We start from the raw sequence: 15092 nt of genomic DNA on the forward strand, positions 1-15092 counted from the left end.
ATCTTCCAGACCTTTCCTCTCCCCAAAGAGCAGAGCAGCAAGACCAAGACGGCAAACCTGGTTTAACCCAGCCAGTGTATTTTCCAGCAGGGACACGCGGGACACTGTGACACACAGCCCATCCCCTCGCAAAGGGCTGAGGATGCTACAGCCATCACCTGCTCATGCCTCCTTTTGCCACTGAGGGAAAAGCTCCAGAAGAGGAAAAAGCTCACAAGGTTCCAGTTTAACACTTGGGAAATTAATTAGTTGATGCTGATTTTTCCAGATGTGTGGTCCAGCCTAGAATAAAGCCAAGCAGCTGCAGAAGCCATGCCCGGCGCACCTGGCTGCTGCCTGACCAGGGCATGAAGAGGCAACTGGGGTGGCAGCTGAAACAGGTTTGGTGCACAGGCACACAGAGAACACCAACACGGTACATGAAGACAAAAATCACAACCGGGGGGGGAAAGCAGCACACTTTGCTTGCTGTTTGTAACGTACACTTCCCCTTTTCTCCATATCACATTCAGAGTTATCCGTATCACCTCCTCTCTCGTCCCATGATTTATAACTTCCTTGTACAAATTCCAAGCGATTCCTTCACGGAGAAGTTCTGCTTACTTTTCGCTGTTTGGCACAACTCGGTAGTTTGAAGTGAAAAGGACCGAGGTTAAAATGCCATCTCAACACTGTGCTGGAGCAGTCAGCGGTGCTGGCAAGCACCAGCAGCAGACAGGGGCTCAGCACCGACCATTGCAGACAGGCTCGAATCCCACTGCAACCGCACACCAACCCATCCAGCGATGCAACACTTGCCCTTTTTGGTAGCCAAAAGCAACGATCAACAACCCTCTTCCCCAGCATGGTCTGGAAAATTTTACAGCAAAAGCCGGGGGGGAGACGTTACAGAGGAAACGGAGAGGTTAAGACGCATTCGGAGCCCCTCAGTGAATATTTTCTAAAGGCAGCTGATCAAAAAGCTAGCTGTTCAAAAACTTTCTGACTCTTTGAAGAGTCACTTGCGCCCAGCACGATGCACACACCACAGGCCTCCTGCAAGCACAGCCCATGCAGGCACCTCGGGTCATCCACATGCACCCTCCCATGATGCTGAGAAATTAACTTCTCGTAGCAGAATATAAAAATTTTCATTGAGAACTCACATTTTCAACTGAGCTTATCTTCTCGTTATGCTCTAAGTGGGGTTTTTTCCTACATACTCATTGATCACTAAGCCCTAAGTGAGATGTCCTGGAAAAAGTCATTAAAATTTTTATATGTGTGTACGTACTACTGGGTGCATGTGTGTCCACATGTGCATGCGTACAAGTGTGCATACACATGCACACAGAGGAGTTGATGACCTTATGTAGATGTTTAGAAAAATAAACCTTAGACAGCCAAAGAAAGAACTAGACTTTTAATTTTTTTAAAGTCTAAACTAATGCAACAGCAGTAGGACAAGAACCCTGGTTATTTTGCAGGTTGGTGTTGGGGAGGGGGAAAAATAAATCATCCCACAACTGATTTCAACTGGCCAACCAAAAATCCATCCTTTCCCGGATGAAGGCAACAAAAAAGTGTGAGAGCAGGCAGAGGTGGGTTGATCATTTTTGCTATCTCAGCCATTATTTCCATTCCACGAGACCTAAAAAATGAGAAGAACTGCAATGCCGGAGCCCCCTCCAGCAGAAGGGACGAGCAGAGGGGACCTGCTCCGCAGCCCACTCCCTGCTCCCAGCGGGAAGAGGCTCCCAGCCCCTGGCTGGCTGAGCACTGCAGCCCACCAAGGGTTAAGCCCTGCCATTTTGGTGCCATTCACCGATATGTCCATTAAGGGTGTTACATAACAAAATGGCAGCCCTTAACCCTTCCCTTGCCGGACTCCCACGCTGCTCAGCTGCATGTGCTCACCCAGCCGGCCACCACAGCACCTCCCGCCTGCACAGTCCTGCCTCCCTCCTTCACTACTATTATTATTTCCCTTTTCTTTCAGCATTCAGGAAAAAAAAAAAATTTAAAATAAATGAGCTTGCTTAGGACTGTTAAGTACTTGCAATTAAAAGGAGGCAGAGCCCACAAGTTTCCTCTGTGCCACGGGTGTCGGGCATCGGAGGCAGCAGAGGGAAGTTCTCCAGCAGTGGAGCAATCCACCAGCAGGGAAGCATCATTTCAGGGATACCAGCCCAAGGAATGGCTGACGGAAATGAGCCAAAATGTGGGGTCCCGGGATCCTACCCTGTCCTGAAAAAGCCACAATATCCCCACGGCTGCTCCCAGCTTCAGAGGGCGGCAGCACCTGCATCAGCTCCTCCTGTACCTCGAGCCTCGCAGAAGCTTTTATTTCCATCCGAGTGACCAGGCACTAAGACACGCGCCATGCCCACGTTGCAACCGCTCGCAGTCATTATAGTGCAAGTAGGAAGCAATTCAGCCCGGGCTTGACTAAATATTTACTGAAATGAACAGATAAACATTTGTTGAAAGGCACTGAAGTTGAGCTCGGAGCACCAGAAACATGAAGTTCAGTATTTGGCCAGAAATGGGACTTTGGTAGCTGAGGTCCCACTTCAGCAGGAGTCACCCTTCCGCTTTCCCCGGTATTTGTGTCAACTCACCTTAAAAAAAAAAAAAAATCACTACTATGACCGAGTTTGGCTCCGTTTGTTAGTCTGGAGTCTAACCACTAAGGGCTCTGTGTAACAAAGAGAGAAGCATTCACAATTCTTAACAGAAAGCTCAATGTGCCACATCGATTATATTAAACATGTAGCTGTGTAAATGGAAAATAGCTGTTGCCTGTAAAAATCAATCTATTAATTTGCTAAATTTTTGTTAAGAACTTCAGAGAAGTGTTCGCTATCAAGCTTATCCTAGAAAAAAAATTGTAATAAAGCAACTGAAAGAGCTGCGTAAAATAAGTTTGTTCTCCTAAATACCTTTTACTAGTGTTGCTATTCTTTCCTTGGAGTATCCAGCCTGCAAAAAGCCCCCCCACTTCTCTGTCCTGCCACAATGACACAGATTCCCTGCCTCGCTCCGCAAAGCGGTGCCAGTTTTTCGCATGCTCTGTGGCCGTGATTCATCGCTGTAGTTTTCAGGAATGAACTGCACGGTTCAGTACGGAGTTGGTTCATTGTCACCCCGAGCTTGCTGGGGGAATGCAACCGCCCTCACGCAACGCAGCCAAAGAATAATGAAATCAAAGTCATTTTTGTTAAAAGACACCAGCTATTATCAGAGGAGCAGCGTCTGACTCCACCTCGGTGAGCCAGGCTCTGCCTTTCTGCAAGGTATGGACCCTCCAGTCACATCGATCCTCACAGATATTAACTCATCATTAAAAACTGTTTATCCAGGGTTTATTTGGACTCAAAAATAAAACCTTTCACTTAAAAAACTACAACCTGATTTAAATTTTCATTTGGTGGGAAGAGATTTAAATACTAAGCAATGGTACCATCGATTGCAATCAGATCCCCTCCCCTTCTTCGACCCCCTCCCCATTTAATGTATGCTTCTTATTAGAGGAGGGATCTAGGTTGGTTCATTTATTTTAATGCAAGAGCAGCAAAATTAGCATCTTTAAATACCCAGTCACAACAACAATCAGCTTTTCCAGCACCACATGCTGTGCATATTATAATACGGGCAATTCCTTGGATTTTCTGCATTTTAAAAACTTAAAGGGAGGCTTCCTGTGGACACAGACCATCCAAACTGGCTTCAGCATCACTCCTCTCCAAGAAATGCCGCACCGTGGACTCACACTCAACCCGATATAAATTATTTAATACAGCCTCAGTACGATTATAGAGGGAACTGGTGTAAGTAGACACAAAGGACAAGGCACCAGAAGAAAGATCTATACAACTAAGGAGTTTTCTTATTTACCAATCAATATTCTAATTCTTCTAAAGAGATCTTTAAAACTATTAATTCTAAGGTCCACTGCTTTGGGTTTAAAAAGTGTTTTTAAAGGGCACTACTTACAGCCACTACACAAGGGATCTGTTTGACCTGAATTCTCCCCCAAGTTTTACAGATCTATTTTTGTCTAGAAACTACTGGGCAGGAAGTCTGCTAATGACTATGTCTGGGCTTTGTATTACCAAAAAAAAAAAAAAAAAAAAAAAAAAATCACGGAGATTCCTCAGTGCAGGATAACCATTAAATACCAGCTTTGATTACGGTTCAAAACACAGTAGTTGGATAACAAATGAATTGGCAAAATAAGATTGTATTCGTGCACGCTGCTCTACAACTGCACAGAGCTAGGTTTTTCAGATGTTTTATGGTGAAAACTCACTGAACGAGAGAGCAGATTAAGAAATTCCCAAGCTATGGTCAAGACATCTAAGTGCGACACTCTCTGCTACTCTCAGCGTTACTCTGGCTGATGTCATTAAGAAAGGTGTTTTTATGATTTCATTTAGCCATTTGGTCTCCTGAAAGATGGCACTACTTTACAAGATTTGGGAACTTATGTAATAAATGGCCCCAAAAATCAGTTTTTCCTCGTGGCTTGCACAATGTTATTTCTGAAGCCAAATCTGGTAAAACATAGTAAATCAAAGGAGTAAATCTACAAGCAGAGACATCAACACCTACACCAGGAAAACTGAGACTGGAAGAAAAGCAAAACCAGATACACTTAACATCGATCACCAGAGCCTTGGCAATACATGTTAAAAATACCCCACTGGAGAGATCCTTAAATTGCTATTTATAAAATGCTTTATTTAACAACACAGTGGGACAGGTGAGCACCATCACACACAGGACAGCTGGTCACCAGAGCTTTACTCTAGCTACCACCAAGCATTGCCAGAGCTACAAGGTATCTTGCAGAAATTTTGTTCCCATTCACAATTTTTCTTCTGGGGGTTCCACAAATGATCAAAGTGTACAGAAAGACTCAAGGGAAGACTTTCTGTGTGCTTGCTTCTGCTTCTTCTCTTGTTCAAGACCGACAGCTGTTGTGACTGCCCAGTTAAAAGGAAGTGAAAGTTCTTTGTCCCTTACTAAACCAGGGAGATTTACCTATTTTGGAGCATGGATTAAGTGTGAACTAAAAGGCAACTTTCGGTAAAGGGAGAGGAACCAAATTCTGATCTGAGTTTTATCTCTGAGGTCCTTTACAGCTCTTCCTCGTCCTCCTGGACAAGGCAGGAGCTGAAGTTGCACAAGACCAGAAGACCACTCCATCCTGCCAGCACAGCTCCCCACCTTCTGTACTGAACGAGGGGAGAGGGGACGTCTGTGCAATATTGAGAGACTTATCCTCCATCCCATTCACAACTCCTACCTGTCAGCGAAGTTCATGGGTTCCAGGTGGGATCCCGACTAGTCTGAAAGTGACTGCAGCGAGGATCCTGGGGAAAGAGACAAGCTGGTTAGCATAGCTGGTGATATGCCCACCATTCCACCCCAAACATGCTTGCCGAGAAGACAGTCATCTTTAAACGTCGGTACCCGTGCGAAAGACGAACAGTCTGCATTCTATTATTTTAAGGAGAGGAACCGCAAATCAGACTTGTGTTCGAATGCATTTGGGTTTAAAACAAAAGCACACGCAAAAAGATTTTAGAATTACTTCTTTTCCTATTCTGTATTTTTTCAGTCTTTGCTTCTAAAGTTAAGACTCCAGGAGGAAACCAACTGCTTCTTGGTATCTCTGGTTTGACCTGAACACTTGCTGGAAGCAGTATTCCCATTTCTAACTGACAGTTTCCCTTGAGGAGGAAGAGACCTGCGAGTCCTGCACTTGTCCTAACAGCAAGTACCACAGAAGCTTGCTCGGGGAAGTCTTAAAGCAATTGCTGTGCCACCTCCCCATTTTACTTCTCTGACAAAAGCAGTACGGGTCCATGTGTGCGTGCAGGAGAACACCATTTGAAGACACATCTTCAGAGTGAAACTGGTTGCTTTTAATTTGTACAACAAGCCAGCAGGCCCCTGGATGAGCAGTTTAATAGCAAGTAAAATGCAGCCAACAAGGCAGTATTTGCCCAATGTTACCTACATGAAGGCAATATTACTTAGTACTTAACCAGCAGCAACACCGCGAGATGCAAACGAAGAATCAGCTTTGGACATGACGCCAGAGTCACACACATGCTCACGCACAGGCTCACTTCAGCAATTCAGTGACTATTTGCTATTTTCACTTAAAGGACATCAGAGCAAGTTTTAATGCCAAGCTGGACACACTGGGTAAATACAGGCAGAGGTTTTGGTGGGGTACCACTACCCCCCACAGAATTATAGAATCATTTAGGTTGGAAAAGACTTTTAAGATCATTGATCCAACTGTTAACCTAGCACTGCCCAGTCACAACATCCATAACACAGATGAAGCCACTTGTCCCCCTGTTCCTGGTCCCACTTGAGACCGCATCACCGTTCCCTGCAGAAGCTTCCATCAAGTTGCACGTGAAGCAGAGAAAGAAGGGGGAAATGACTGCTCCAAGAAGTTTTTGTCCTACAGGACAGTATGTAAAAATAATTCTAAAATAACATGCTCATGGGTTTATCTGCTTCTTACTCCAGAAGAAGTTCTGCTGGCTGATGCTTGCTTATGCTTTACAAAAATCCTTTTATGAGCCTCTACACACAGCGTACGATATCCAAACCTCCCTCCTCCCTCTCTGTGAAAACACTGAGGGAAGAAAACCTCAGCCAGTGTACCCTGGTCAGTTAGAAAAATCAGCTGCTTCTGCCATACGACTGGCTTCGCAGTTACCCGCGTCAGCAGCGCACCCCGAGTCAAACCCCCCTTACCACAGCCTGCTGTTACACAGCACAAAGCAAATCAGCAGCAACATCCCCAATTTTAGCAGCAGGGCTGGCCAGGGCAACGCACGCCGACACAACGCCCGTGCCGGCTCTGGGGGCAGCCGGCAGCAGCACTGGGCTGGCAGTGGAGCACAGTAATTGATGCACGCTGCCTGCCAAGGCAACTCCTTGGAAGCTCGGCCTCTTATTTTTGCTAAGCCACCAAGAACTGAGTCATTTCCCTCCTCAAAAAGTTGCAGTTATTTTCTTTTGTCCAGAAGGCAGGACAACAGCTCACTGACTTCTAGTCCTCCTTTCTGGATAGGGAGAGGGGGCTGTAAAGGGTCCCCCCTCCGACACCCCCCTGAGGATCAAACTCCAGCACACTCAGAGGTCATCTCATCCCAGAAAAGCTATGCCCAGCGCATCTCTGTCTCACTATTTAAAGCACCCCAAAAGGTTCCAACAGGTTGAAGAAATTACTACAAAAGCACCAAGCTAGAAAATGAATGGATATGCAACTGAATTCTGGTCCCTGATCTAGAGGGCAGGTCTTGCTAATTATAGCTCATCCTATTAGTTCAATGCTTTTCTAATTAGAAGCCCACTGCAAACCATTGCAACAGCAACTCCAGGGCCCTCAACAGTGCTATAAAACCCAACAGACATGGCAATATTTCCACGCTGCTCCTTGTGCATCTGGCCCAGGCACGAACAAACACTTCTTCATCACTGAAGACGACAAAAAGCAACACACATGACACACACGGCGTACCAGGTCGTGACAGGCACTGTAGCACAACTGTGGTAATTGCTAGTTATGACGCTATTGCAGCCAGCAGGAAGCCACAAGTTGTAACACTGCTTGGGGGGGGACACCACCCCCTTCCCCCCCCCAAAAAAAGGAATTGTTATGCTGGGTAGAGATAACTGCTGCACGGGTAAGGTCGCCACGGGAGGAGGATCCTCCAGGCATCGGCGCTGCACTGGCTGGGCTGAAGCTGGCTTAGCTCTGCCGGGGGGGTGACAGACAAGGCACCTCCAGCACAGAGGGAGCCTGCACTTTGCAAAAAGTTTTCCCCAACAAAGAACACGGTTACACGAATGAGCTCGGCGGTAAACTCGCCTCAGAGTGCTCCCCGTGGTTTGGGGGAGTTGTGTAGAGATTGTTCCTTCCGACATGCTCTGGACATGGGAAGCCTGAACTACCGAATCGTATTTCTGAGGCTCTGGCCAGCCTCCATTTTTAATGAACTGTAGCATTAAACTCCCATAGTGCTCAGTGTCATGGGACTAAAATAGTTTTCATCTTGTGAGGACACCAGAAGAGCAGTTTAACCGCTTCAGTGCCACGGGATGCTGGCAGCATGGGACCAGGGCCACCTCTCACGCTGACCCACATTCAGCGCATGGAAGTTTCCACTGAAACCCAGCAGAGCGCCAGCGCCGTACCACCCAGGGAGGCAGCGGGCACCACCGCCCTGGATCCTGCTCCGGATCCCACGCTCCATCCCTCCGCAGCCACCTCCATCCGCAGCTTAGCCTTCTCCTCCATCTCCAAGATGGGAACCTTGCTTTTGCAGCACATGCCACTAAGGAAAAAAGGTTAAAATCTTTTTATACAAATATTTAAGGATTAATTTTTAAAGCAGCTGTTCCGGGAACCTCCTAGGAAGCAGGCAATTAAACAGTTAATACCAAGAAGGGAAACTCTAAGCAGCACCTCTAAGTTTTGACAGCACTTCCATCAGGAAAAGTCACTGTAGAAGGTTGGGAGAAGCAGCAGAGCACAGGGCTGGACACCCAAGCTGCGGTACGGTGTGCCGTGGTGCCAGGCTGCTGGCACCTAAGGGCACTGCCTGTCCCATGGGTCCCGCATCAGCTCCTCTACTGAGAAGGAAAACAAAACCTTTAGTACTCCAACACTCTGCCGTTTCTTCCAAAGGCTGGATGTTTCATTTAAACAGAACTGTGGTTCTTATTCTGGTACAGCAACTTTTTAAGACCGTAAGAAGTGAAATGTTCAGGAAATTAAATGTTCAGGACAGTGTCCTCTGGCGTCACCAGGACAGAAGTCAGACCTATTTGCTCAAAGCCCACTTCGTCACTCATATTTTTATTTCTCTATGAAATGATGAGGGAAGCTGTAGACTGGAATACCAGGGTCCGCATTTTTAGCAACATTACTGAATCGCGTCAACACTAGGTAGAGTAATTACGATCCAGTAAAATTCAAGAGAGATTTAGCCCACAAAACAGGGTTTTATAAACATTACATTTTCAGAATAAGACAGGCTACAGATTCTCTAAGAAGATTAAGGCAAGGAAACTATGACACAGGTACCACAGTTTAGCATTACTGCTGTACATACCTCAAACAACCGAGATAAGAAAACTTCTGTACTTTTTGGAAGGCTAAGTGAACTGGTCAGCAGATTAAAAAAAAAAAAAAAAAAAAGGAAAAAAAAAAAGTCACATTTCAGTTTAAATATTGACAGACAAGGGGCTAGCTTCTGTCTCATATGTTCAGGCTTTACTTTCATAAACGTTTTTTAATACAAAGTCTTTGAAGACTTAATTGGTCTAGGAGAACTCAAAGTATCAAATTGGCTTTTTTAAGCACCGAAATACCAGTTGTAAGCATTTCTGTACGCTCCAAACCCACCGGTTCCTCCCTGCACGCATCACTACAGCATTCTAGGAAAAGCCATAGGTCAGAAATAACAGTCATGGTGCACGTCTCACTACAGCATCAGCGAGCATTGTGGAGCAGGAAAGCACCTCTCTGGCTTTTTATGAACATGCCGATCCATTCTTCACCTGGCATATATCGGCGTTTCTCCAAATATTCAGGCGTTGCTTCCTAACCTCTGTGTGCCTCAAGGTTCAGGTGAAAGCTGCCAAAACACCCTGCATACCTGGCTCTTTGGTTTTAGCCTCTCCCCAGTGAAGTGCCACCTTGTAGCAAAGAAAACAGCTCCCTTCAGATGCTCATTAATACCACCGCTACCCATTTATTGTGCACAAGTCAGATTGCAAATCAAACCTGTTACAAATTAAGAGTCTCTCCCACTCGCTCCTGAATTCCTGTGCCAGGCAGAAAACATACGACTCCCCTCCGAGGCCATCAATAGCATTTATAATTACAGCTTTCAGATCAATCCCTGCACTCCTGGGGCAGGAAAACCAGGGGCTGGAGTAACCCTTTAGTTAAGCTGGTCCGTAGACGGGGATCAGAGGCTGCGCCAGCCGGCGAGGGCACCATTTGAGGCAGCAGCAGAAAGTCAGATATAGAAAAACTACTTACTGGCAACAGCTGTTCCTCCAGCACGTCACCCCAGCACATCCTCCTTTTGGAGAACACTTATTTTCCAGCATTTTTTCTCTACTGGATACCAAGGGCTGCCAAATCCTATCTATGGAAGTGCACACAGCCTTCCAGGAGAAACTTACTTCTGGATCTGGGAGAGTATGATCTACTAATTACGCCTGCTACAAAGCGCTGCATACAGATTTTGACACTACTTTAGCAAAACTAGAGTTCGGTGTTACTCGGCCCTCTCCAATCCTGCCACCCACATATACTGGCTTGTAGGAAAAGAGGAAATCTGGGAGTAAGTTTTCCACCAGAAAATCCAGGCTGAACCTTTTGAAAAACACTGGTATAATCTAATCTCTTGCAATCAAAACTTACTGTTTTGAGACCAAAGTGCAAGTGCATTTTGACTTCTCTCATTCCTTGGCCTGGAGTACCTTGGTGGTAACTACGCTACCAAGCTCCTTTCTCCCTCCTCCAACAAGCCCCACGATCTACCTGTGCTGTTACCGAGATTAGCCAGAATTCAGTCAAGTGTGGATACCTGCAAGATGCAAAGATAAAGATGTTGCAATAACACAGTTCAGAAAGAAAAAAAAAAAAAAATAATCAACACTAACTGCGACTTTTTTTCTTCCAGGAAGCCTGGCTATTCAAAGCCTTGCAAATCTGGCTTTCTGTAACCAGAGCCTGGAGTACCCAATTACTGCTGTTCTGCTCAGCAGTTCACAACACTGAAGCACCCACAGCAAGTGCAACAGAGTTTACGGATGCTACGTGGAAAATGCAACAGTGGCTAGCCCCGCGCGGAGTCCCAGGTCAGCACAAAATGGAGTGCATCTCTCTGCAGGTTGATTCAGAAGATCAGGCAGGCTCAAAATACCCAGATCATGATTTGGTTGGCTACTCATGAATAGGAACACCCATGATTGTCTAGGGTTGCACCACTACAGGCTCTAGCAGACACAAGCATGCCGCTTGCTTTTCACTCATCATACAATTTATGTCTTCAAACGGGGGTGGAGGGGGGGGCAGGATCCCCAGCAAATCTCTGAAAAAATAATGATTCCTCCAAAAGTCCAGAGGAAACAGCTCTAAACACTTCAGTTTCATAAAAGCAAGAACAATGTGTTAAAAAGCTGACATTTCTAGATAAAGTTAACCTTTGAGCAACCCTTTGGGGAGAGCAGTTTTGTTCTGCTTTGGTTTCAAGAGCTGTATTCCCTTGTACAGAAGCATCTAAGCAATGTTGTGCTCTCACCCAAAGGAACAAAAAGGTTTGATAAGGAATTAGGGAAGTCCAGAGAGAAAATACTATTTTCTGTCATTAATTTTACAATTAGTAGTTTCAACTGTGAAACGGGAGTTAAGTCAGAGAAAGGATGAATCCACTGATTAAGAGGGCTGCACTGAAGCCAGGTCCAAACAGTTTTATACATCTGTTTCAAATCTATCCAAGTTAATCTTTGTAATTACTATATGGGTAGACCTGACTCATTAAATCAAAATCTTTGCAAGAAGCTGACGACTTGCAGGAACAACAGAAAAACACCCTGCATGTCAAAGAGCAGCCAAGCGGGAGACATGAACAAAGCTGTGCCCGTTTCAAGAAGAGGAACTGTAATATTTACTGTTAAGCAGAAGGAGAGAACACCAAGAAGAGCTAAAAATAGATTCAAGAGTTAGTTTGGGGGTCCTTTGTTTTAAACACAGCGTAGTTGGAACTAGTTTTCAGTTACTCTGTATTTATGGCCAACTATGTTGCTCCCCACCCACGGCCAAGATCTCCCGGATTCACAACATGAGCAGCAAGGGCTCCTATCACTCAAATCTCCGTCATCCAGATCATCACCACCAGCTCTGTGGCTCTGACGCTGCAGGACAGACATGCTCTGTGTCTCCTTCGAGATGCCTGAGCCCGCCCGGCGGTCCTCCATCCACACCAAGCAGTTGCAATGAACTGGTTTTAATCAAGAGTGCAATCTAATCACCTAATGGTGCCGGTCTCTACAGATTGTTGTAGAAACATGTTTTTCAAGAACTGGAATTACTATCTTCTGTTTTCAGACGCAGAATATATTTTTGACAAAGGAAGGGGGTGTCTCTTTTCTATGCAAAGAGGCAGCATTATGAAATGCATTTTCAGAACTGTTTGGCAGAGTATTAAACAAGGGAAGAGGGATGCGCGCATGAATTTATCACCTCTTTCACCAAGTGCCCAACAACCCCAGGGAAGAAGACTGGAAAGTTCTGGATCTCGCATTAGGAGACAGGGAGACCAAAATGAGTGGCAACGTTCAATTCTTTTTTAAAAAATAATAAAAGCAGGTGGCAAACTGTTATTTCTAGCTCCGGTGGAAAAAAACCTGTTCTACTTTCATCACCGAGTAAGATGTGCCTTTTGTATGCATCATGTTTGCTGTGGAATGCCAAATTTAGGGACACGCTTTCATCTGCTTTGCCAGTGCTCACTGCTGCAATGAAGCCTGGCTGTGCTTTGCGGGCAGCTTGTGCTCACCAAGTGCCAGTGACTTTAATTGGGCATAACTTGATTCCTCCTGAATAATCTGGTTTGTGCCTACCTGTCTTTAGGATCAGCTAGTGCAATCACAGCAGTAATCTTTGGGATTTTTTAAAACAGAAATTTGTTGGTTTGGTGGTTGGTTTTGGTTGGTTTTTTTTTGGGGGGGGGGGAGGTGGAGCTCTAGACACCATCCTCCACTAATGACACCTTCTTAATCTCAGTTGTAGGAGTACATTAACAACCCGTAAGCTAGTAATTTGGTAGCAGCAATTGTAGCTTCCCCACCTATATTATTTAAAAACCTAACTGAGGGTGTGTGTAGAGAATGACACTGCTCAGAAATCCAAATAAGGGAACGAAATGGCAGCTTGGCAGGGACCCAGCGGCCACACCTATTTACAGGGGAAGCCAAGCACAGCCACCATCATTAATTAATTCAGAAGCCTCCGCACACAAAACTTGATCTGGATGCACACTGCATCCCCCACCTGAGATCAAAAGGGAGCACTGCATGCGCTGAACGTCGCAAGCTGGGCTTGCACGCAGCCACGTCTGCACTAAACACACGGAAGGCTGTGGGGCTGATGCTGAGCCCCTGGTCCTGCAGTTAGAGGGGAAAAGGAAACAAAAGTAGTCATTGTCATCCAGGGGATCGAGGGCGATTTTTACTCTCGAGCAAGCCCAGCCACTGGTAACAAACTTTAAGGGTCCTTCAAACCAGAACAAGCGGAAAGTGAACAGATACCCAAGATGAGAAAGACGAAATTGTGACTCTTGGTTACTTCAGCAGGTTTATGTAAACCAACATTTAACTTCCACAAAAACATGAGGGCATTTTGGGTAAAAAAGCCAGAGTTGTCACAATTACACTCAACAGCATGTTGCAAAGGAGATGTTCATATTAAGTTTGTGAATCTAAACGTCCTAAGGGATCAGTAACACGTGCAATATTAAAATGAGTCTTATTTTATTACTTCTATACTCTTCATCACCATAATTCTTAAGCACCTCACAGAAATAGGTTACCCATCAGGTTTGAACCGACAGGATCCACATGCTTTTGTTCCCAAAGCCAATTCTATCGCTTAGAAGTGCTGGCTGCTCCTTAAACCATTTTTTCAGGTTTAAAAACAGTTCTCGGACCAACAAAAGGAATGAATACCTCCCTCTCTGTATGCCTCTGCTAAAGGAAGAAGGAAAAGCAGCGGAATCTTAAACCCCTTCAACAGAAACGAAGGGAATGAAGATGGCAGGTAACAAGTCTGGAGGTGTACTCTGCCTTCCAGATGCCACCTTTCCTGCATGGCACAGAAATGCACGATCACAATAGCAAAACTTGCGTATTTATTTAAAGATGTCAAGTAAAAAGTTTACCTTCTTCAGAATTTAAGAATTTCAGAGCTTTTCCCTCCACAGAATACCTTACCTATGTGCCATAGACTAGACCATTCCCAAAGGCACCACGCTTTCAGCATGGTATTCTACGTTACCAATTCATTTTGCTCCTTTTTTGACTATTCATAAACTTTCCCACAAACAGTATTTGCAAAATACATTAAGACCTATTGATAAAACAACCAAGAAGTTCATCTTGGTGATCCACCTCTTCGATCCTCCGTCATAGCCCACAGACCAGTAGCGGTTCCTACAAATTAGCAATCTCTCATGAATTGCAAGACATTAATTTAATGCCAGCCTTACCTGTAAGGGCTACCTATTATCTTGCAGCATAACTTCAATGAAAATAAGAATTAATGCACAGCCAACCCAGATTAGCCTCAAGCTGAGCTTCTGAAAGTTATGCAAAGATTCCTTTTCAGGTTTTATGGAGAACATCATCTCCTCATTGGGATCTTCCCTTTCAGAAAAAGCTACACCATGAGCCACAGTCTTCTTGCAGTATCACCTGTTTTCAGGAATAGGTACGGAAAAGCTGTTACAAACATAGTCTTGCTTTTCCCCTCTGACTGCAAAAGTGAATTTGAATTTAAAAAAAGGTCTAAGACACCCAGCTCCTGTTGCAATTATGGAGTTCATCAAGACATTAAAAGCACACTTCTCCCCAGCACACACATGGGCCAGGAAGGAAGGATACTGCCCACAGAGCAACCTCAGCTCTTCACGAGCACAACCCACAGATGGAGCGAAGCCTCGCTGGATACCCTCTGCAGACAGCAATCAAAACAGGCGGCTTGATTACAAGGCAAGGGTCTTCTACCGCTAGGTGCTTGCTTTCAAAGACTACCTCTCATGAGCCTTAAAAACAAATGAGCAAGCCAGCAGAAAGCAAAACTGGAAGTCCATAGTCAACAGCATTCTACAGAGCTTAATACCAGCACCAAGTCTGCAGCTGGCACACATGTAATTTCACTATTTTACAATGAAAACCAGAAAATTTTAGATTTACATTGTGTATGCATCTCAACAGGTGGTTGAGCATGTCGGTACATACCGCAACACTAGGGACACATGTACAACTGCAGTACCCAATTC

General features: G+C 45.2%; 1 protein-coding gene across 3 annotated transcripts in view; it reads right to left on the reverse strand.

Annotated features, from left to right (window-relative positions):
• Positions 1-15092, reverse strand: part of GATAD2A (GATA zinc finger domain containing 2A) — a 66883-nt gene that overhangs the window by 28694 nt on the left and 23097 nt on the right. For all 3 annotated transcript variants that reach the window (XM_055707997.1, XM_055707998.1, XM_055707996.1), the window contains exon 2: positions 5291-5357. The gene's annotated coding sequence lies outside the window, so the exon portion shown is untranslated. The remainder of the gene's footprint in view (positions 1-5290; positions 5358-15092) is intronic.

Source organism: Falco cherrug, chromosome 4, assembly GCF_023634085.1.
Source record: "Falco cherrug isolate bFalChe1 chromosome 4, bFalChe1.pri, whole genome shotgun sequence".
In the NCBI taxonomy this organism is placed as follows: domain Eukaryota; kingdom Metazoa; phylum Chordata; class Aves; order Falconiformes; family Falconidae; genus Falco; species Falco cherrug.